Raw genomic sequence first — 27,171 nt, forward strand, 5'->3', positions numbered from 1 at the left:
GTAATACAACATCTATACAACACTGGGGGACCACTAGGGGTAATACAACATCTATACAACACTGGTGGACCACTAGGGGTAATACAACACTGGGGGACCACTAGGGGTAATATAACATCTATACAACACTGGGGGACCACTAGGGGTAATACAACATCTATACAACACTGGTGGACCACTAGGGGTAATACAACACTGGTGGACCACTAGGGGTAATATAACATCTATACAACACTGGGGGACCACTAGGGGTAATACAACATATATACAACACTGGTGAACCACTAGGGGTAATATAACATCTATACAACACTGGGGGACCACTAGGGGTAATACAACATCTATACAACACTGGTGGACCACTAGGGGTAATATAACACTGGGGGACCACTAGGGGTAATATAACACTGGTGGACCACTAGGGGTAATATAACATCTATACAACACTGGTGGACCACTAGGGGTAATACAACATCTATACAACACTGGTGGACCACTAGGGGTAATACAACATCTATACAACACTGGTGAACCACTAGGGGTAATACAACATCTATACAACACTGGGGGACCACTAGGGGTAATACAACATCTATACAACACTGGTGGACCACTAGGGGTAATACAACATCTATACAACACTGGGGGACCACTAGGGGTAATACAACATCTATACAACACTGGTGAACCACTAGGGGTAATATAACATCTATACAACACTGGGGGACCACTAGGGGTAATACAACATCTATACAACACTGGTGGACCACTAGGGGTAATATAACACTGGGGGACCACTAGGGGTAATATAACACTGGTGGACCACTAGGGGTAATATAACATCTATACAACACTGGTGGACCACTAGGGGTAATACAACACTGGTGGACCACTAGGGGTAATATAACACTGGTGGACCACTAGGGGTAATACAACATCTATACAACACTGGGGGACCACTAGGGGTAATACAACATCTATACAACACTGGGGGACCACTAGGGGTAATACAACATCTATACAACACTGGTGGACCACTAGGGGTAATACAACATCTATACAACACTGGGGGACCACTAGGGGTAATACAACATCTATACAACACTAGTGGACCACTAGGGGTAATACAACATCTATACAACACTGGTGGACCACTAGGGGTAATATAACACTGGTGGACCACTAGGGGTAATACAACATCTATACAACACTGGTGAACCACTAGGGGTAATACAACACTGGTGGACCACTAGGGGTAATATAACATCTATACAACACTGGTGGACCACTAGGGGTAATATAACATCTATACAACACTGGGGGACCACTAGGGGTAATACAACACTGGTGGACCACTAGGGGTAATACAACATCTATACAACACTGGGGGACCACTAGGGGTAAAACAACACTGGTGGACCACTAGGGGTAATACAACACTGGTGGACCACTAGGGGTAATACAACACTGGTGAACCACTAGGGGTAATACAACATCTATACAACACTGGTGAACCACTAGGGGTAATACAACATCTATACAACACTGGGGGACCACTAGGGGTAATACAACATCTATACAACACTGGGGGACCACTAGGGGTAATACAACATCTATACAACACTGGTGGACCACTAGGGGTAATACAACATCTATACAACACTGGTGAACCACTAGGGGTAATACAACATCTATACAACACTGGTGAACCACTAGGGGTAATACAACATCTATACAACACTGGTGGACCACTAGGGGTAATACAACACTGGTGGACCACTAGGGGTAATATAACATCTATACAACACTGGTGAACCACTAGGGGTAATACAACATCTATACAACACTGGTGGACCACTAGGGGTAATATAACACTGGTGGACCACTAGGGGTAATACAACACTGGGGGACCACTAGGGGTAATACAACATCTATACAACACTGGTGGACCACTAGGGGTAATACAACACTGGGGGACCACTAGGGGTAATACAACACTGGTGGACCACTAGGGGTAATACAACATCTATACAACACTGGTGGACCACTAGGGGTAATACAACATCTATACAACACTGGTGGACCACTAGAGGTAATACAACATCTATACAACACTGGTGGACCACTAGGGGTAATATAACACTGGTGGACCACTAGGGTAATACAACACTGGTGGACCACTAGGGGTAATACAACATCTATACAACACTGGTGGACCACTAGGGGTAATACAACATCTATACAACACTGGTGGACCACTAGGGGTAATACAACACTGGGGGACCACTAGGGGTAATACAACATCTATACAACACTGGTGGACCACTAGGGGTAATACAACATCTATACAACACTGGTGGACCACTAGGGGTAATACAACATCTATACAACACTGGTGGACCACTAGGGGTAATACAACATCTATACAACACTGGTGGACCACTAGGGGTAATACAACATCTATACAACACTGGGGGACCACTAGGGGTACTACAACACTGGTGGACTACTAGAGGTAATACAACATCTATACAACACTGGTGGACCACTAGGGGTAATATAACACTGGTGGACCACTAGGGGTAATATAACACTGGTGGACCACTAGGGGTAATACAACACTGGTGGACCACTAGGGGTAATACAACACTGGTGGACCACTAGGGGTAATATAACATCTATACAACACTGGGGGACCACTAGGGGTAATACAACATCTATACAACACTGGTGGACCACTAGGGGTAATACAACACTGGTGGACCACTAGGGGTAATACAACACTGGTGGACCACTAGGGGTAATACAACACTGGTGGACCACTAGGGGTAATATAACATCTATACAACACTGGGGGACCACTAGGGGTAATACAACACTGGTGGACCACTAGGGGTAATATAACACTGGTGGACCACTAGGGGTAATACAACATCTATACAACACTGGTGGACCACTAGGGGTAATACAACACTGGTGGACCACTAGGGGTAATACAACACTGGTGGACCACTAGGGGTAATACAACATCTATACAACACTGGTGGACCACTAGGGGTAATATAACACTGGTGGACCACTAGGGGTAATACAACATCTATACAACACTGGTGAACCACTAGGGGTAATACAACATCTATACAACACTGGTGGACCACTAGGGGTAATACAACATCTATACAACACTGGTGAACCACTAGGGGTAATACAACATCTATACAACACTGGTGAACCACTAGGGGTAATATAACATCTATACAACACTGGTGAACCACTAGGGGTAATACAACATCTATACAACACTGGTGGACCACTAGGGGTAATATAACACTGGGGGACCACTAGGGGTAATACAACATCTATACAACACTGGTGGACCACTAGGGGTAATACAACATCTATACAACACTGGTGAACCACTAGGGGTAATACAACATCTATACAACACTGGTGGACCACTAGGGGTAATACAACACTGGTGGACCACTAGGGGTAATATAACACTGGTGAACCACTAGGGGTAATACAACACTGGTGGACCACTAGGGGTAATACAACATCTATACAACACTGGTGGACCACTAGGGGTAATACAACACTGGGGGACCACTAGGGGTAATATAACATCTATACAACACTGGGGGACCACTAGGGGTAATACAACATCTATACAACACTGGTGGACCACTAGGGGTAATATAACACTGGGGGACCACTAGGGGTAATATAACACTGGTGGACCACTAGGGGTAATATAACATCTATACAACACTGGTGGACCACTAGGGGTAATACAACACTGGTGGACCACTAGGGGTAATATAACACTGGTGGACCACTAGGGGTAATACAACATCTATACAACACTGGGGGACCACTAGGGGTAATACAACATCTATACAACACTGGGGGACCACTAGGGGTAATACAACATCTATACAACACTGGTGGACCACTAGGGGTAATACAACATCTATACAACACTGGGGGACCACTAGGGGTAATACAACATCTATACAACACTAGTGGACCACTAGGGGTAATACAACATCTATACAACACTGGTGGACCACTAGGGGTAATATAACACTGGTGGACCACTAGGGGTAATACAACATCTATACAACACTGGTGAACCACTAGGGGTAATACAACACTGGTGGACCACTAGGGGTAATATAACATCTATACAACACTGGTGGACCACTAGGGGTAATATAACATCTATACAACACTGGGGGACCACTAGGGGTAATACAACACTGGTGGACCACTAGGGGTAATACAACATCTATACAACACTGGGGGACCACTAGGGGTAAAACAACACTGGTGGACCACTAGGGTAATACAACACTGGTGGACCACTAGGGTAATACAACACTGGTGAACCACTAGGGGTAATACAACATCTATACAACACTGGTGAACCACTAGGGGTAATACAACATCTATACAACACTGGGGGACCACTAGGGGTAATACAACATCTATACAACACTGGGGGACCACTAGGGTAATACAACATCTATACAACACTGGTGGACCACTAGGGTAATACAACATCTATACAACACTGGTGAACCACTAGGGTAATACAACATCTATACAACACTGGTGAACCACTAGGGGTAATACAACATCTATACAACACTGGTGGACCACTAGGGGTAATACAACACTGGTGGACCACTAGGGGTAATATAACATCTATACAACACTGGTGAACCACTAGGGGTAATACAACATCTATACAACACTGGTGGACCACTAGGGGTAATATAACACTGGTGGACCACTAGGGGTAATACAACACTGGGGGACCACTAGGGGTAATACAACATCTATACAACACTGGTGGACCACTAGGGGTAATACAACACTGGGGGACCACTAGGGGTAATACAACACTGGTGGACCACTAGGGGTAATACAACATCTATACAACACTGGTGGACCACTAGGGGTAATACAACATCTATACAACACTGGTGGACCACTAGAGGTAATACAACATCTATACAACACTGGTGGACCACTAGGGGTAATATAACACTGGTGGACCACTAGGGGTAATACAACACTGGTGGACCACTAGGGGTAATACAACATCTATACAACACTGGTGGACCACTAGGGGTAATACAACATCTATACAACACTGGTGGACCACTAGGGGTAATACAACACTGGGGGACCACTAGGGGTAATACAACATCTATACAACACTGGTGGACCACTAGGGGTAATACAACATCTATACAACACTGGTGGACCACTAGGGGTAATACAACATCTATACAACACTGGGGGACCACTAGGGGTACTACAACACTGGTGGACTACTAGAGGTAATACAACATCTATACAACACTGGTGGACCACTAGGGGTAATATAACACTGGTGGACCACTAGGGGTAATATAACACTGGTGGACCACTAGGGGTAATACAACACTGGTGGACCACTAGGGGTAATACAACACTGGTGGACCACTAGGGGTAATATAACATCTATACAACACTGGGGGACCACTAGGGGTAATACAACATCTATACAACACTGGTGGACCACTAGGGGTAATACAACACTGGTGGACCACTAGGGGTAATACAACACTGGTGGACCACTAGGGGTAATACAACACTGGTGGACCACTAGGGGTAATATAACATCTATACAACACTGGGGGACCACTAGGGGTAATACAACACTGGTGGACCACTAGGGGTAATATAACACTGGTGGACCACTAGGGGTAATACAACATCTATACAACACTGGTGGACCACTAGGGGTAATACAACACTGGTGGACCACTAGGGGTAATACAACACTGGTGGACCACTAGGGGTAATACAACATCTATACAACACTGGTGGACCACTAGAGGTAATACAACACTGGTGGACCACTAGGGGTAATACAACATCTATACAACACTGGTGGACCACTAGGGGTAATACAACACTGGTGGACCACTAGGGGTAATACAACACTGGTGGACCACTAGGGGTAATACAACATCTATACAACACTGGTGGACCACTAGGGGTAATACAACATCTATACAACACTGGTGGACCACTAGGGGTAATACAACACTGGTGGACCACTAGGGGTAATACAACACTGGGGGACCACTAGGGGTAATACAACACTGGTGGACCACTAGGGGTATTACAACATCTATACAACACTGGGGGAACACTAGGGGTAATACAACATCTATACAACACTGGGGGACCACTAGAGGTAATACAACACTGGGGGACCACTAGGGGTAATACAACATCTATACAACACTGGTGGACCACTAGGGGTAATACAACATCTATACAACACTGGGGGACCACTAGGGGTAATACAACATCTATACAACACTGGTGGACCACTAGGGGTATTATAACACTGGTGGACCACTAGGGGAAATACAACATCTATACAACACTGGGGGACCACTAGGGGTAATATAACACTGGTGGACCACTAGGGGTAATACAACATCTATACAACACTGGGGGACCACTAGGGGTAATATAACACTGGTGGACCACTAGGGGTAATACAACATCTATACAACACTGGGGGACCACTAGGGGTAATACAACACTGGTGGACCACTAGGGGTAATACAACACTGGTGGACCACTAGGGGTAATACAACATCTATACAACACTGGGGGACCACTAGGGGTAATACAACATCTATACAACACTGGTGGACCACTAGGGGTAATACAACATCTATACAACACTGGTGGACCACTAGGGGTAATACAACATCTATACAACACTGGTGGACCACTAGGGGTAATACAAAATCTATACAACACTGGTGAACCACTAGGGGTAATACAACATCTATACAACACTGGGGGACCACTAGGGGTAATACAACATCTATACAACACTGGTGGACCACTAGGGGTAATACAACATCTATACAACACTGGGGGACCACTAGGGGTAATACAACATCTATACAACACTGGTGAACCACTAGGGGTAATACAACATCTATACAACACTGGTGGACCACTAGGGGTAATACAACATCTATACAACACTGGTGGACCACTAGGGGTAATACAACACTGGTGGACCAATAGGGGTAATACAACATCTATACAACACTGGTGGACCACTAGGGGTAATACAACATCTATACAACACTGGTGGACCACTAGGGGTAATATAACATCTATACAACACTGGTGGACCACTAGGGGTAATATAACACTGGTGGACCACTAGGGGTAATACAACATCTATACAACACTGGTGGACCACTAGGGGTAATATAACACTGGTGGACCACTAGGGGTAATACAACATCTATACAACACTGGTGAACCACTAGGGGTAATACAACATCTATACAACACTGGTGGACCACTAGGGGTAATACAACATCTATACAACACTGGTGAACCACTAGGGGTAATACAACATCTATACAACACTGGTGAACCACTAGGGGTAATATAACATCTATACAACACTGGTGAACCACTAGGGGTAATACAACATCTATACAACACTGGTGGACCACTAGGGGTAATATAACACTGGGGGACCACTAGGGGTAATACAACATCTATACAACACTGGTGGACCACTAGGGGTAATACAACATCTATACAACACTGGTGAACCACTAGGGGTAATACAACATCTATACAACACTGGTGGACCACTAGGGGTAATACAACACTGGTGGACCACTAGGGGTAATATAACACTGGTGAACCACTAGGGGTAATACAACACTGGTGGACCACTAGGGGTAATACAACATCTATACAACACTGGTGGACCACTAGGGGTAATACAACACTGGGGGACCAGTAGGGGTAATACAACATCTATACAACACTGGGCGACCACTAGGGGTAATACAACATCTATACAACACTGGTGGACCACTAGGGGTAATATAACATCTATACAACACTGGTGGACCACTAGGGGTAATACACCATCTATACAACACTGGTGGACCACTAGGGGTAATACAACATCTATACAACACTGGTGGACCACTAGGGGTAATACAACACTGGTGGACCACTAGGGGTAATACAACACTGGTGGACCACTAGGGGTAATATAACATCTATACAACACTGGGGGACCACTAGGGGTAATACAACATCTATACAACACTGGTGGACCACTAGGGGTAATACAACACTGGTGGACCACTAGGGGTAATACAACACTGGTGGACCACTAGGGGTAATACAACACTGGTGGACCACTAGGGGTAATATAACATCTATACAACACTGGGGGACCACTAGGGGTAATACAACACTGGTGGACCACTAGGGGTAATATAACACTGGTGGACCACTAGGGGTAATACAACATCTATACAACACTGGTGGACCACTAGGGGTAATACAACACTGGTGGACCACTAGGGGTAATACAACACTGGTGGACCACTAGGGGTAATACAACATCTATACAACACTGGTGGACCACTAGAGGTAATACAACACTGGTGGACCACTAGGGGTAATACAACATCTATACAACACTGGTGGACCACTAGGGGTAATACAACACTGGTGGACCACTAGGGGTAATACAACACTGGTGGACCACTAGGGGTAATACAACATCTATACAACACTGGTGGACCACTAGGGGTAATACAACATCTATACAACACTGGTGGACCACTAGGGGTAATACAACACTGGTGGACCACTAGGGGTAATACAACACTGGGGGACCACTAGGGGTAATACAACACTGGGGGACCACTAGGGGTAATACAACACTGGTGGACCACTAGGGGTATTACAACATCTATACAACACTGGGGGACCACTAGGGGTAATACAACATCTATACAACACTGGGGGACCACTAGAGGTAATACAACACTGGGGGACCACTAGGGGTAATACAACATCTATACAACACTGGTGGACCACTAGGGGTAATACAACATCTATACAACACTGGGGGACCACTAGGGGTAATACAACATCTATACAACACTGGTGGACCACTAGGGGTATTATAACACTGGTGGACCACTAGGGGAAATACAACATCTATACAACACTGGGGGACCACTAGGGGTAATATAACACTGGTGGACCACTAGGGGTAATACAACATCTATACAACACTGGGGGACCACTAGGGGTAATATAACACTGGTGGACCACTAGGGGTAATACAACATCTATACAACACTGGGGGACCACTAGGGGTAATACAACACTGGTGGACCACTAGGGGTAATACAACACTGGTGGACCACTAGGGGTAATACAACATCTATACAACACTGGTGGACCACTAGGGGTAATACAACATCTATACAACACTGGTGGACCACTAGGGGTAATACAACATCTATACAACACTGGTGGACCACTAGGGGTAATACAACATCTATACAACACTGGTGAACCACTAGGGGTAATACAACATCTATACAACACTGGGGGACCACTAGGGGTAATACAACATCTATACAACACTGGTGGACCACTAGGGGTAATACAACATCTATACAACACTGGGGGACCACTAGGGGTAATACAACATCTATACAACACTGGTGAACCACTAGGGGTAATACAACATCTATACAACACTGGTGGACCACTAGGGGTAATACAACATCTATACAACACTGGTGGACCACTAGGGGTAATACAACACTGGTGGACCACTAGGGGTAATACAACATCTATACAACACTGGTGGACCACTAGGGGTAATACAACATCTATACAACACTGGTGGACCACTAGGGGTAATATAACATCTATACAACACTGGTGGACCACTAGGGGTAATATAACACTGGTGGACCACTAGGGGTAATACAACATCTATACAACACTGGTGGACCACTAGGGGTAATATAACACTGGTGGACCACTAGGGGTAATACAACATCTATACAACACTGGTGGACCACTAGGGGTAATACAACATCTATACAACACTGGTGGACCACTAGGGGTAATACAACATCTATACAACACTGGTGAACCACTAGGGGTAATACAACATCTATACAACACTGGTGAACCACTAGGGGTAATATAACATCTATACAACACTGGTGAACCACTAGGGGTAATACAACATCTATACAACACTGGTGGACCACTAGGGGTAATATAACACTGGGGGACCACTAGGGGTAATACAACATCTATACAACACTGGTGGACCACTAGGGGTAATACAACATCTATACAACACTGGTGAACCACTAGGGGTAATACAACATCTATACAACACTGGTGGACCACTAGGGGTAATACAACACTGGTGGACCACTAGGGGTAATATAACACTGGTGAACCACTAGGGGTAATACAACACTGGTGGACCACTAGGGGTAATACAACATCTATACAACACTGGTGGACCACTAGGGGTAATACAACACTGGGGGACCAGTAGGGGTAATACAACATCTATACAACACTGGGCGACCACTAGGGGTAATACAACATCTATACAACACTGGTGGACCACTAGGGGTAATATAACATCTATACAACACTGGTGGACCACTAGGGGTAATACACCATCTATACAACACTGGTGGACCACTAGGGGTAATACAACATCTATACAACACTGGTGGACCACTAGGGGTAATACAACACTGGTGGACCACTAGGGGTAATATAAAATCTATACAACACTGGTGGACCACTAGGGGTAATACAACACTGGGGGACCACTAGGGGTAATACAACACTGGTGGACCACTAGGGGTAATACAACATCTATACAACACTGGTGGACCACTAGGGGTAATACAACATCTATACAACACTGGTGGACCACTAGAGGTAATACAACATCTATACAACACTGGTGGACCACTAGGGGTAATATAACACTGGTGGACCACTAGGGGTAATACAACACTGGTGGACCACTAGGGGTAATACAACATCTATACAACACTGGTGGACCACTAGGGGTAATACAACATCTATACAACACTGGTGGACCACTAGGGGTAATACAACACTGGGGGACCACTAGGGGTAATACAACATCTATACAACACTGGTGGACCACTAGGGGTAATACAACATCTATACAACACTGGTGGACCACTAGGGGTAATACAACATCTATACAACACTGGTGGACCACTAGGGGTAATACAACATCTATACAACACTGGGGGACCACTAGGGGTACTACAACACTGGTGGACTACTAGAGGTAATACAACATCTATACAACACTGGTGGACCACTAGGGGTAATATATCACTGGTGGACCACTAGGGGTAATATAACACTGGTGGACCACTAGGGGTAATACAACACTGGTGGACCACTAGGGGTAATACAACACTGGTGGACCACTAGGGGTAATATAACATCTATACAACACTGGGGGACCACTAGGGGTAATACAACATCTATACAACACTGGTGGACCACTAGGGGTAATACAACACTGGTGGACCACTAGGGGTAATACAACACTGGTGGACCACTAGGGGTAATATAACATCTATACAACACTGGGGGACCACTAGGGGTAATATAACACTGGTGGACCACTAGGGGTAATACAACATCTATACAACACTGGTGGACCACTAGGGGTAATACAACACTGGTGGACCACTAGGGGTAATACAACACTGGTGGACCACTAGGGGTAATACAACATCTATACAACACTGGTGGACCACTAGAGGTAATACAACACTGGTGGACCACTAGGGGTAATATAACACTGGGGGACCACTAGGGGTAATACAACATCTATACAACACTGGTGGACCACTAGGGGTAATACAACATCTATACAACACTGGTGGACCACTAGGGGTAATATAACATCTATACAACACTGGGGGACCACTAGGGGTAATACAACATCTATACAACAATGGTGGACCACTAGGGGTAATACAACACTGGTGGACCACTAGGGGTAATACAACACTGGTGGACCACTAGGGGTAATACAACACTGGTGGACCACTAGGGGTAATATAACATCTATACAACACTGGGGGACCACTAGGGGTAATATAACACTGGTGGACCACTAGGGGTAATACAACATCTATACAACACTGGTGGACCACTAGGGGTAATACAACACTGGTGGACCACTAGGGGTAATACAACACTGGTGGACCACTAGGGGTAATACAACATCTATACAACACTGGTGGACCACTAGGGGTAATACAACACTGGTGGACCACTAGGGGTAATATAACACTGGGGGACCACTAGGGGTAATACAACATCTATACAACACTGGTGGACCACTAGGGGTAATACAACATCTATACAACACTGGTGAACCACTAGGGGTAATACAACATCTATACAACACTGGTGGACCACTAGGGGTAATACAACACTGGTGGACCACTAGGGGTAATATAACACTGGTGAACCACTAGGGGTAATACAACACTGGTGGACCACTAGGGGTAATACAACATCTATACAACACTGGTGGACCACTAGGGGTAATACAACACTGGGGGACCAGTAGGGGTAATACAACATCTATACAACACTGGGCGACCACTAGGGGTAATACAACATCTATACAACACTGGTGGACCACTAGGGGTAATATAACATCTATACAACACTGGTGGACCACTAGGGGTAATACACCATCTATACAACACTGGTGGACCACTAGGGGTAATACAACATCTATACAACACTGGTGGACCACTAGGGGTAATACAACACTGGTGGACCACTAGGGGTAATATAAAATCTATACAACACTGGTGGACCACTAGGGGTAATACAACACTGGGGGACCACTAGGGGTAATACAACACTGGTGGACCACTAGGGGTAATACAACATCTATACAACACTGGTGGACCACTAGGGGTAATACAACATCTATACAACACTGGTGGACCACTAGAGGTAATACAACATCTATACAACACTGGTGGACCACTAGGGGTAATATAACACTGGTGGACCACTAGGGGTAATACAACACTGGTGGACCACTAGGGGTAATACAACATCTATACAACACTGGTGGACCACTAGGGGTAATACAACATCTATACAACACTGGTGGACCACTAGGGGTAATACAACACTGGGGGACCACTAGGGGTAATACAACATCTATACAACACTGGTGGACCACTAGGGGTAATACAACATCTATACAACACTGGTGGACCACTAGGGGTAATACAACATCTATACAACACTGGTGGACCACTAGGGGTAATACAACATCTATACAACACTGGGGGACCACTAGGGGTACTACAACACTGGTGGACTACTAGAGGTAATACAACATCTATACAACACTGGTGGACCACTAGGGGTAATATATCACTGGTGGACCACTAGGGGTAATATAACACTGGTGGACCACTAGGGGTAATACAACACTGGTGGACCACTAGGGGTAATACAACACTGGTGGACCACTAGGGGTAATATAACATCTATACAACACTGGGGGACCACTAGGGGTAATACAACATCTATACAACACTGGTGGACCACTAGGGGTAATACAACACTGGTGGACCACTAGGGGTAATACAACACTGGTGGACCACTAGGGGTAATACAACACTGGTGGACCACTAGGGGTAATATAACATCTATACAACACTGGGGGACCACTAGGGGTAATATAACACTGGTGGACCACTAGGGGTAATACAACATCTATACAACACTGGTGGACCACTAGGGGTAATACAACACTGGTGGACCACTAGGGGTAATACAACATCTATACAACACTGGTGGACCACTAGAGGTAATACAACACTGGTGGACCACTAGGGGTAATATAACACTGGGGGACCACTAGGGGTAATACAACATCTATACAACACTGGTGGACCACTAGGGGTAATACAACATCTATACAACACTGGTGAACCACTAGGGGTAATAAAACATCTATACAACACTGGTGGACCACTAGGGGTAATACAACACTGGTGGACCACTAGGGGTAATATAACACTGGTGAACCACTAGGGGTAATACAACACTGGTGGACCACTAGGGGTAATACAACATCTATACAACACTGGTGGACCACTAGGGGTAATACAACACTGGGGGACCAGTAGGGGTAATACAACATCTATACAACACTGGGCGACCACTAGGGGTAATACAACATCTATACAACACTGGTGGACCACTAGGGGTAATATAACATCTATACAACACTGGTGGACCACTAGGGGTAATACACCATCTATACAACACTGGTGGACCACTAGGGGTAATACAACATCTATACAACACTGGTGGACCACTAGGGGTAATACAACACTGGTGGACCACTAGGGGTAATATAAAATCTATACAACACTGGTGGACCACTAGGGTAATACAACACTGGGGGACCACTAGGGGTAATACAACACTGGTGGACCACTAGGGGTAATACAACATCTATACAACACTGGTGGACCACTAGGGGTAATACAACATCTATACAACACTGGTGGACCACTAGAGGTAATACAACATCTATACAACACTGGTGGACCACTAGGGGTAATATAACACTGGTGGACCACTAGGGGTAATAAAACACTGGTGGACCACTAGGGGTAATACAACATCTATACAACACTGGTGGACCACTAGGGGTAATACAACATCTATACAACACTGGTGGACCACTAGGGGTAATACAACACTGGGGGACCACTAGGGGTAATACAACATCTATACAACACTGGTGGACCACTAGGGGTAATACAACATCTATACAACACTGGTGGACCACTAGGGGTAATACAACATCTATACAACACTGGTGGACCACTAGGGGTAATACAACATCTATACAACACTGGGGGACCACTAGGGGTACTACAACACTGGTGGACTACTAGAGGTAATACAACATCTATACAACACTGGTGGACCACTAGGGGTAATATATCACTGGTGGACCACTAGGGGTAATATAACACTGGTGGACCACTAGGGGTAATACAACACTGGTGGACCACTAGGGGTAATACAACACTGGTGGACCACTAGGGGTAATATAACATCTATACAACACTGGGGGACCACTAGGGGTAATACAACATCTATACAACACTGGTGGACCACTAGGGGTAATACAACACTGGTGGACCACTAGGGGTAATACAACACTGGTGGACCACTAGGGGTAATACAACACTGGTGGACCACTAGGGGTAATATAACATCTATACAACACTGGGGGACCACTAGGGGTAATATAACACTGGTGGACCACTAGGGGTAATAAAACATCTATACAACACTGGTGGACCACTAGGGGTAATACAACACTGGTGGACCACTAGGGGTAATACAACACTGGTGGACCACTAGGGGTAATATAACATCTATACAACACTGGTGGACCACTAGAGGTAATACAACACTGGTGGACCACTAGGGGTAATACAACATCTATACAACACTGGTGGACCACTAGGGGTAATACAACACTGGTGGACCACTAGGGGTAATACAACATCTATACAACACTGGTGGACCACTAGGGGTAATACAACATCTATACAACACTGGTGGACCACTAGGGGTAATACAACACTGGTGGACCACTAGGGGTAATACAACACTGGGGGACCACTAGGGGTAATACAACACTGGGGGACCACTAGGGGTAATACAACACTGGTGGACCACTAGGGGTATTACAACATCTATACAACACTGGGGGACCACTAGGGGTAATACAACATCTATACAACACTGGGGGACCACTAGAGGTAATACAACACTGGGGGACCACTAGGGGTAATACAACATCTATACAACACTGGTGGACCACTAGGGGTAATACAACATCTATACAACACTGGGGGACCACTAGGGGTAATACAACATCTATACAACAACACTAGGGGTAATATAACACTGGTGGACCACTAGGGGTAATACAACATCTATACAACACTGGGGGACCACTAGGGGTATACAACACTGGTGGACCACTAGGGGTAATAAAACACTGGTGGACCACTAGGGGTAATACAACATCTATACAACACTGGGGGACCACTAGGGGTAATACAACATCTATACAACACTGGTGAACCACTAGGGGTAATACAACATCTATACAACACTGGTGGACCACTATGGGTAATACAACATCTATACAACACTGGTGGACCACTAGGGGTAATACAACACTGGTGGACCACTAGGGGGTAATACAACATCTATACAACACTGGTGGACCACTAGGGGTAATACAACATCTATACAACACTGGTGGACCACTAGGGGTAATATAACAATACAACACTGGTGGACCACTAGGGGTAATACAACACTGGTGGACCACTAGGGGTAATACAACATCTATACAACACTGGTGAACCACTAGGGGTATTACAACATCTATACAACACTGGTGGACCACTAGGGGTAATATAACACTGGTGGACCACTAGGGGTAATACAACATCTACACTGGTGAACCACTAGGGGTAATACAACATCTATACAACACTGGTGAACCACTAGGGGTAATATAACATCTATACAACACTGGTGGACCACTAGGGGTAATACAACATCTATACAACACTGGTGGACCACTAGGGGTAATATAACACTGGGGGACCACTAGGGGTAATACAACATCTATACAACACTGGTGGACCACTAGGGGAAATACAACATCTATACAACACTGGTGAACCACTAGGGGTAATACAACATCTATACAACACTGGTGGACCACTAGGGGTATTATAACACTGGTGGACCACTAGGGGAAATAAAACATCTATACAACACTGGGGGACCACTAGGGGTAATATAACACTGGTGGACCACTAGGGGTAATACAACATCTATACAACACTGGGGGACCACTAGGGGTAATATAACACTGGTGGACCACTAGGGGTAATACAACATCTATACAACACTGGGGGACCACTAGGGGTAATACAACACTGGTGGACCACTAGGGGTAATAAAACACTGGTGGACCACTAGGGGTAATACAACATCTATACAACACTGGGGGACCACTAGGGGTAATACAACATCTATACAACACTGGTGAACCACTAGGGGTAATACAACATCTATACAACACTGGTGGACCACTATGGGTAATACAACATCTATACAACACTGGTGGACCACTAGGGGTAATACAACACTGGTGGACCACTAGGGGTAATACAACATCTATACAACACTGGTGGACCACTAGGGGTAATACAACATCTATACAACACTGGTGGACCACTAGGGGTAATATAACATCTATACAACACTGGTGGACCACTAGGGGTAATATAACACTGGTGGACCACTAGGGGTAATACAACATCTATACAACACTGGTGAACCACTAGGGGTATTACAACATCTATACAACACTGGTGGACCACTAGGGGTAATATAACACTGGTGGACCACTAGGGGTAATACAACATCTATACAACACTGGTGAACCACTAGGGGTAATACAACATCTATACAACACTGGTGAACCACTAGGGGTAATATAACATCTATACAACACTGGTGAACCACTAGGGGTAATACAACATCTATACAACACTGGTGGACCACTAGGGGTAATATAACACTGGGGGACCACTAGGGGTAATACAACATCTATACAACACTGGTGGACCACTAGGGGAAATACAACATCTATACAACACTGGTGAACCACTAGGGGTAATACAACATCTATACAACACTGGTGGACCACTAGGGGTAATACAACACTGGTGGACCACTAGGGGTAATATAACACTGGTGGACCACTAGGGGTAATACAACACTGGTGGACCACTAGGGGTAATACAACATCTATACAACACTGGTGGACCACTAGGGTAATACAACACTGGGGACCAGTAGGGGTACAACATCTATACAACACTGGGCGACCACTAGGGGTAATACAACATCTATACAACACTGGTGGACCACTAGGGGTAATATAACATCTATACAACACTGGTGGACCACTAGGGGTAATACACCATCTATACAACACTGGTGGACCACTAGGGGTAATACAACATCTATACAACACTGGTGGACCACTAGGGGTAATACAACACTGGTGGACCACTAGGGGTAATATAACATCTATACAACACTGGGGGACCACTAGGGGTAATACAACACTGGTGGACCACTAGGGGTAATACAACATCTATACAACACTGGTGGACCACTAGGGGTAATATAACATCTATACAACACTGGTGGACCACTAGGGGTAATATAACATCTATACAACACTGGTGGACCACTAGGGGTAATACAACACTGGTGGACCACTAGGGGTAATACAACACTGGTGGACCACTAGGGGTAATACAACATCTATACAACACTGGTGGACCACTAGGGGTAATACAACACTGGTGGACCACTAGGGGTAATACAACACTGGGGGACCACTAGGGGTAATACAACACTGGGGGACCACTAGGGGTAATACAACACTGGTGGACCACTAGGGGTATTACAACATCTATACAACACTGGGGGACCACTAGGGGTAATACAACATCTATACAACACTGGGGGACCACTAGAGGTAATACAACACTGGGGGACCACTAGGGGTAATACAACATCTATACAACACTGGTGGACCACTAGGGGTAATACAACATCTATACAACACTGGGGGACCACTAGGGGTAATATAACACTGGTGGACCACTAGGGGTAATACAACATCTATACAACACTGGGGGACCACTAGGGGTAATACAACACTGGTGGACCACTAGGGGTAATACAACATCTATACAACACTGGTGGACCACTAGGGGTAATATAACATCTATACAACACTGGTGGACCACTAGGGGTAATACAACATCTATACAACACTGGTGACCACTAGGGGTAATACAACATCTATACAACACTGGGGGACCACTAGGGGTAATACAACATCTATACAACACTGGTGGACCACTAGGGGTAATACAACACTGGTGGACCACTAGGGGTAATACAACACTGGTGGACCACTAGGGGTAATACAACATCTATACAACACTGGTGGACCACTAGAGGTAATACAACACTGGTGGACCACTAGGGGTAATACAACATCTATACAACACTGGTGGACCACTAGGGTAATACAACACTGGTGGACCACTAGGGTAATACAACACTGGTGGACCACTAGGGGTAATACAACATCTATACAACACTGGTGGACCACTAGGGGTAATACAACATCTATACAACACTGGTGGACCACTAGAGGTAATACAACACTGGGGGACCACTAGGGGTAATACAACACTGGGGGACCACTGGGGGTAATACAACACTGGTGGACCAATACAACATCTATACAACACTGGGGACCACTAGGGATAATACAACATCTATACAACACTGGGGACCACTAGGGTAATACAACACTGGGGACCACTAGGGGTAATACAACATCTATACAACACTGGTGGACCACTAGGGGTAATACAACATCTATACAACACTGGTGGACCACTAGGGGTAATACAACACTGGGGGACCAGTAGGGGTAATACAACATCTATACAACACTGGGCGACCACTAGGGGTAATACAACATCTATACAACACTGGTGGACCACTAGGGGTAATATAACATCTATACAACACTGGTGGACCACTAGGGGTAATACACCATCTATACAACACTGGTGGACCACTAGGGGTAATACAACATCTATACAACACTGGTGGACCACTAGGGGTAATACAACACTGGTGGACCACTAGGGGTAATATAACATCTATACAACACTGGGGGACCACTAGGGGTAATACAACACTGGTGGACCACTAGGGGTAATACAACATCTATACAACACTGGTGGACCACTAGGGGTAATATAACATCTATACAACACTGGTGGACCACTAGGGGTAATATAACATCTATACAACACTGGTGGACCACTAGGGGTAATACAACACTGGTGGACCACTAGGGGTAATACAACACTGGTGGACCACTAGGGGTAATACAACATCTATACAACACTGGTGGACCACTAGGGTAATACAACACTGGTGGACCACTAGGGGTAATACAACACTGGGGGACCACTAGGGGTAATACAACACTGGGGGACCACTAGGGGTAATACAACACTGGTGGACCACTAGGGGTATTACAACATCTATACAACACTGGGGGACCACTAGGGTAATACAACATCTATACAACACTGGGGACCACTAGAGGTAATACAACACTGGGGGACCACTAGGGGTAATACAACATCTATACAACACTGGTGGACCACTAGGGGTAATACAACATCTATACAACACTGGGGGACCACTAGGGGTAATATAACACTGGTGGACCACTAGGGGTAATACAACATCTATACAACACTGGGGGACCACTAGGGGTAATACAACACTGGTGGACCACTAGGGGTAATACAACATCTATACAACACTGGTGGACCACTAGGGGTAATATAACATCTATACAACACTGGTGGACCACTAGGGGTAATACAACATCTATACAACACTGGTGAACCACTAGGGGTAATACAACATCTATACAACACTGGGGGACCACTAGGGGTAATACAACATCTATACAACACTGGTGGACCACTAGGGGTAATACAACACTGGTGGACCACTAGGGGTAATACAACACTGGTGGACCACTAGGGGTAATACAACATCTATACAACACTGGTGGACCACTAGAGGTAATACAACACTGGTGGACCACTAGGGGTAATACAACATCTATACAACACTGGTGGACCACTAGGGGTAATACAACACTGGTGGACCACTACAACACTGGTGGACCACTAGGGGTAATACAACATCTATACAACACTGGTGGACCACTAGGGGTAATACAACATCTATACAACACTGGTGGACCACTAGAGGTAATACAACACTGGGGGACCACTAGGGGTAATACAACACTGGGGGACCACTGGGGGTAATACAACACTGGTGGACCACTAGGGGTATTACAACATCTATACAACACTGGGGGACCACTAGGGATAATACAACATCTATACAACACTGGGGGACCACTAGAGGTAATACAACACTGGGGGACCACTAGGGGTAATACAACATCTATACAACACTGGTGGACCACTAGGGGTAATACAACATCTATACAACACTGGGGGACCACTAGGGGTAATACAACATCTATACAACACTGGTGGACCACTAGGGGTATTATAACACTGGTGGACCACTAGGGGAAATACAACATCTATACAACACTGGGGGACCACTAGGGGTAATACAACATCTATACAACACTGGGGGACCACTAGGGGTAATATAACACTGGTGGACCACTAGGGGTAATACAACATCTATACAACACTGGGGGACCACTAGGGGTAATACAACACTGGTGGACCACTTGGGGTAATACAACACTGGTGGACCACTAGGGGTAATACAACACTGGTGGACCACTAGGGGTAATACAACATCTATACAACACTGGTGAACCACTAGGGGTATTATAACATCTATACAACACTGGTGAACCACTAGGGGTAATACAACATCTATACAACACTGGTGGACCACTAGGGGTAATATAACACTGGGGGACCACTAGGGGTAATACAACATCTATACAACACTGGTGGACCACTAGGGGTACAACATCTATACAACACTGGTGGACCACTAGGGGTAATACAACATCTATACAACACTGGTGGACCACTAGGGGTAATACAACACTGGGGGACCACTAGGGGTAATACAACATCTATACAACACTGGTGGACCACTAGGGGTAATACAACATCTATACAACACTGGTGGACCACTAGGGGTAATACAACATCTATACAACACTGGGGACCACTAGGGGTACACTGGTGGACTACTAGAGGTAATACAACATCTATACAACACTGGTGGACCACTAGGGGTAATATAACAACACTAGGGGTAATATAACACTGGTGGACCACTAGGGGTAATACAACACTGGTGGACCACTAGGGTAATACAACACTGGTGGACCACTAGGGGTAATATAACATCTATACAACACTGGGGGACCACTAGGGGTAATACAACATCTATACAACACTGGTGGACCACTAGGGGTAATACAACACTGGTGGACCACTAGGGTAATACAACATCTATACAACACTGGTGGACCACTAGGGGTAATATAACATCTATACAACACTGGGGACCACTAGGGTAATACAACACTGGTGGACCACTAGGGTAATACAACACTGGTGGACCACTAGGGTAATACAACATCTATACAACACTGGTGGACCACTAGGGGTAATACAACACTGGTGGACCACTAGGGTAATACAACACTGGTGGACCACTAGGGGTAATACAACATCTATACAACACTGGGGACCACTAGGGGTAATACAACATCTATACAACACTGGTGGACCACTAGGGGTAATACAACATCTATACAACACTGGGGACCACTAGGGTAATACAACATCTATACAACACTGGTGAACCACTAGGGGTAATACAACATCTATACAACACTGGTGGACCACTAGGGGTAATACAACATCTATACAACACTGGTGGACCACTAGGGGTAATACAACACTGGTGGACCACTAGGGGTAATACAACATCTATACAACACTGGTGGACCACTAGGGGTAATACAACATCTATACAACACTGGTGGACCACTAGGGGTAATACAACACTGGGGGACCACTAGGGGTAATACAACATCTATACAACACTGGTGGACCACTAGGGGTAATACAACATCTATACAACACTGGTGAACCACTAGGGGTAATACAACACAACACTGGTGAACCACTAGGGGTAATATAACATCTATACAACACTGGTGAACCACTAGGGGTAATACAACATCTATACAACACTGGTGGACCACTAGGGTAATATAACACTGGGGGACCACTAGGGGTAATACAACATCTATACAACACTGGTGGACCACTAGGGAAATACAACATCTATACAACACTGGTGAACCACTAGGGGTAATACAACATCTATACAACACTGGTGGACCACTAGGGGTAATACAACACTGGTGGACCACTAGGGGTAATATAACACTGGTGAACCACTAGGGGTAATACAACACTGGTGGACCACTAGGGGTAATACAACATCTATACAACACTGGTGGACCACTAGGGGTAATACAACACTGGGGGACCAGTAGGGGTAATACAACATCTATACAACACTGGGCGACCACTAGGGGTAATACAACATCTATACAACACTGGTGGACCACTAGGGGTAATATAACATCTATACAACACTGGTGGACCACTAGGGGTAATACACCATCTATACAACACTGGTGGACCACTAGGGGTAATACAACATCTATACAACACTGGTGGACCACTAGGGGTAATACAACACTGGTGGACCACTAGGGGTAATATAACATCTATACAACACTGGGGGACCACTAGGGGTAATACAACACTGGTGGACCACTAGGGGTAATACAACATCTATACAACACTGGTGGACCACTAGGGGTAATATAACATCTATACAACACTGGTGGACCACTAGGGGTAATATAACATCTATACAACACTGGTGGACCACTAGGGGTAATACAACATCTATACAACACTGGTGGACCACTAGGGGTAATACAACACTGGTGGACCACTAGGGGTAATACAACATCTAGGGGTAATACAACATCTATACAACACTGGTGGACCACTAGGGGTAATACAACACTGGTGGACCACTAGGGGTAATACAACACTGGGGGACTACTAGGGGTAATACAACACTGGGGGACCACTAGGGGTAATACAACACTGGTGGACCACTAGGGGTATTACAACATCTATACAACACTGGGGGACCACTAGGGGTAATACAACATCTATACAACACTGGGGGACCACTAGAGGTAATACAACACTGGGGGACCACTAGGGGTAATACAACATCTATACAACACTGGTGGACCACTAGGGGTAATACAACATCTATACAACACTGGGGGACCACTAGGGGTAATATAACACTGGTGGACCACTAGGGGTAATACAACATCTATACAACACTGGGGGACCACTAGGGGTAATACAACACTGGTGGACCACTAGGGGTAATACAACATCTATACAACACTGGTGGACCACTAGGGGTAATATAACATCTATACAACACTGGTGGACCACTAGGGGTAATACAACATCTATACAACACTGGTGAACCACTAGGGGTAATACAACATCTATACAACACTGGGGGACCACTAGGGGTAATACAACATCTATACAACACTGGTGGACCACTAGGGGTAATACAACACTGGTGGACCACTAGGGGTAATACAACACTGGTGGACCACTAGGGGTAATACAACATCTATACAACACTGGTGGACCACTAGAGGTAATACAACACTGGTGGACCACTAGGGGTAATACAACATCTATACAACACTGGTGGACCACTAGGGGTAATACAACACTGGTGGACCACTAGGGGTAATACAACACTGGTGGACCACTAGGGGTAATACAACATCTATACAACACTGGTGGACCACTAGGGGTAATACAACATCTATACAACACTGGTGGACCACTAGAGGTAATACAACACTGGGGGACCACTAGGGGTAATACAACACTGGGGGACCACTGGGGGTAATACAACACTGGTGGACCACTAGGGGTATTACAACATCTATACAACACTGGGGGACCACTAGGGGTAATACAACATCTATACAACACTGGGGGACCACTAGGGGAGGTAATACAACACTGGGGACCACTAGGGGTAATACAACATCTATACAACACTGGTGGACCACTAGGGGTAATACAACATCTATACAACACTGGGGGACCACTAGGGGTAATACAACATCTATACAACACTGGTGGACCACTAGGGTATTATAACACTGGTGGACCACTAGGGAAATACAACATCTATACAACACTGGGGACCACTAGGGGTAATATAACACTGGTGGACCACTAGGGGTAATACAACATCTATACAACACTGGGGACCACAACACTGGTGGACCACTAGGGGTAATACAACATCTATACAACACTGGGGACCACTAGGGGTAATACAACACTGGTGGACCACTGGGGTAATACAACACTGGTGGACCACTAGGGGTAATACAACACTGGTGGACCACTAGGGTAATACAACATCTATACAACACTGGTGGACCACTAGGGGTAATACAACATCTATACAACACTGGTGACCACTAGGGGTAATACAACATCTATACAACACTGGTGGACCACTAGGGTAATATAACACTGGTGGACCACTAGGGTAATACAACATCTATACAACACTGGTGGACCACTAGGGTAATACAACACTGGTGGACCACTAGGGGTAATACAACATCTATACAACACTGGTGGACCACTAGGGTAATACAACATCTATACAACACTGGTGGACCACTAGGGTAATACAACACTGGGGGACAACATCTATACAACACTGGTGGACCACTAGGGTAATACAACATCTATACAACACTGGTGGACCACTAGGGGTAATACAACATCTATACAACACTGGTGGACCACTAGGGGTAATACAACATCTATACAACACTGGGGACCACTGTACTACAACACTGGTGGACACTAGGGGTAATACAACATCTATACAACACTGGTGGACCACTAGGGGTAATATAACACTGGTCTATACAACACTGGTGGACCACTAGGGGTAATACAACACTGGTGGACCACTAGGGTATACAACACTGGTGGACCACTAGGGTAATACAACATCTATACAACACTGGGGGACCACTAGGGGTAATACAACATCTATACAACACTGGTGGACCACTAGGGTAATACAACACTGGTGGACCACTAGGGTAATACAACACTGGTGGACCACTAGGGGTAATACAACACTGGTGGACCACTAGGGTAATACAACATCTATACAACACTGGGGGACCACTAGGGTAATACAACACTATGGACCACTAGGGGTAATATAACACTGGTGGACCACTAGGGGTAATACAACATCTATACAACACTGGTGGACCACTAGGGGTAATACAACACTGGTGGACCACTAGGGGTAATACAACATCTATACAACACTGGTGGACCACTAGGGTAATACAACATCTATACAACACTGGTGGACCACTAGGGGTAATACAACATCTATACAACACTGGTGGACCACTAGGGGTAATACAACATCTATACAACACTGGGGGACCACTAGGGTAATACAACATCTATACAACACTGGTGGACCACTAGGGGTAATACAACATCTATACAACACTGGTGGACCACTAGGGGTAATACAACATCTATACAACACTGGGGGACCACTAGGGGTAATACAAACATGGACCACTAGGGTAATACAACATGGACCACTAGGGTATACAACACTCTATACAACACTGGTGGACCACTAGGGGTAATACAACATCTATACAACACTGGTGGACCACTAGGGGTAATACAACATCTATACAACACTGGTGGACCACTAGGGTAATACAACACTGGTGGACCATACAACAACCATCTATACAACACTGGTGGACCACTAGGGTAATACAACATCTATACAACACTGGTGGACCACTAGGGGTAATACAACACTGGTGGACCACTGGGGTAATACAACATCTATACAACACTGGTGGACCACTAGGGGTAATACAACATCTATACAACACTGGTGGACCACTAGGGTAATACAACATCTATACAACACTGGTGGACCACTAGGGTAATACAACACTGGTGGACCACTAGGGTAATACATCTATACAACACTGGTGGACCACTAGGGGTAATACAACACTGGTGGACCACTAGGGGTAATACAACACTGGTGGACCACTGGGGTAATACAACACTGGTGGACCACTAGGGGTAATACAACATCTATACAACACTGGTGGACCACTAGGGGTAATACAACACTGGTGGACCATCTATACAACACTGGTGGACCACTAGGGTAATACAACATCTATACAACACTGGGGGACCACTAGGGGTAATACAACATCTATACAACACTGGTGGACCACTAGGGGTATTACAA

The 27,171-nt window shown here is 45.4% G+C and overlaps 1 protein-coding gene across 1 annotated transcript in view; it reads right to left on the bottom strand.

Moving 5' to 3' along the window:
- The window catches only part of LOC115127140 (unconventional myosin-X-like), a 322,940-nt gene that overhangs the window by 43,520 nt on the left and 252,249 nt on the right, over positions 1-27,171 (bottom strand). The gene's annotated exons all lie outside the window — the stretch shown is intronic.

Source organism: Oncorhynchus nerka, linkage group LG3 (assembly GCF_034236695.1).
Source record: "Oncorhynchus nerka isolate Pitt River linkage group LG3, Oner_Uvic_2.0, whole genome shotgun sequence".
Classification (NCBI taxonomy): Eukaryota; Metazoa; Chordata; class Actinopteri; order Salmoniformes; family Salmonidae; genus Oncorhynchus; species Oncorhynchus nerka.